Below are 1,400 nucleotides of genomic sequence, written 5' to 3'. Positions count from 1 at the left end.
TAAGCACAGTGAATAAACAAACCTCAGAATAGTGGAAAATAATGGCAAATGGAACAACTGACAAAGGATTAATCTTCAAAATATACAAACAACCCATTCAGCACAATACCAGAGAAGCAAACAACCCAATCAAAAAGTGAGCAGGAGATCTACAGACATTTCTCCAATGTAGACATACAGATGGCTAGTAAACACATGAAGAAATGCTCAAAATTACTCATCATTAGAGAAATGCAAGTGAAGACTAAAATGAGATATCATCTCATACCAGTCAGAATGGATATCTTCAAAAATCAACTAACAATAAATTCTGGAGAGGGTGTGGAGAAAAGGGAGCACTCTTGCACTGTTGGTGGGAAGGCAAATTAATACAGCCACTGTGGAAGACAGTATGGAGATTCCTTTAAAAATTAGGAATAAAACCACCATATGACCCAGCAATCCCACTCCTAGGCATATACCCTGAGGAAACTAAAATTGAAAAAGACACATGTATACTTACCTGGCAGGGGAGATACCATGATCACGAAGGTGGTTTTCCCAGGGCGAGGCTTATCCATTGCACTCCGGATGTGCTGACCCCTGCGATTTCCCCAAATGTGGGAAACTCGACTGCATAATTTGTGGTAGTGGGGGACTGCATTCGCGCTTTCCCCTAAAAAACAAAACAAAAAAAAAAAAAAGAAAAAGACACATGTATCCCATTGTTCATTGCAACACTATTTACAATAGCTAGAACATGGAAGCAACCTCAATGTTCACTAATAGATGAATAGATAAAGAAATTTTGGTACATATACACAATGGAATATTACTCAGCCATGAAAAGGTACACATTTGAGTCAGTTCTGATGAGGTGGATGAACCTAGAGTAAAGGGAGTCAGAAAGAGAAAGGTAAGTATCATATTCCAACACATTTATATGGAATCTAGAAAAATGGTACTGAAGAATTTATAGGGCAGCAGTGGAGAAACAGACATAGAGAATAGACTTATGGACATGGGAATAGGGGAGGAGGAGGTGAGATGTATGGAAAAAGTGACATGGAAACTTACGTTACCATATGTAAAGTAGATAGCCAATGGAAACTCAGGAAACTGAAGCAGGAAACTCATATATAGCTCAGGAAACTCAAACAGGGGCTCTGTATCAATCTAGAGGGGTGGGATGGGGCAGGAGGTGAGAGGGAGGTTCAAAAGGGAGGGGATATATGTATACCTATGGCTAATTCATGTTGAGGTTTGACAGAAAAAAAAAAAAACAAAATTCTGTAAAGCAATTATCTTTCAATAAAAAATAAATTGAAAAGAAAAAAAAATGAAAGCATTTCCCATAAGATCAGATGCAAGACAAGGGTGCCCACATGTGTAACTATTATTCAATATAGTTTTGGAAGTCC

At 38.1% G+C, this 1,400-nt stretch overlaps 1 non-coding gene across 1 annotated transcript; it reads left to right on the top strand.

The window, feature by feature from the left end:
* The first annotated feature begins 494 nt into the window (after positions 1 to 494).
* Positions 495 to 658, top strand: LOC138931273 (U1 spliceosomal RNA). The gene has a single exon (XR_011446519.1). It is a non-coding gene; the product is annotated as a U1 spliceosomal RNA (small nuclear RNA).
* Positions 659 to 1,400: the final 742 nt, after the last annotated feature.

Source organism: Ovis canadensis, chromosome X (genome assembly GCF_042477335.2).
Source record: "Ovis canadensis isolate MfBH-ARS-UI-01 breed Bighorn chromosome X, ARS-UI_OviCan_v2, whole genome shotgun sequence".
NCBI lineage: Eukaryota > Metazoa > Chordata > Mammalia > Artiodactyla > Bovidae > Ovis > Ovis canadensis.
Note: the sequence above shows the minus strand (reverse complement) of the source record. Positions and strands in the feature narration are given on the sequence as shown.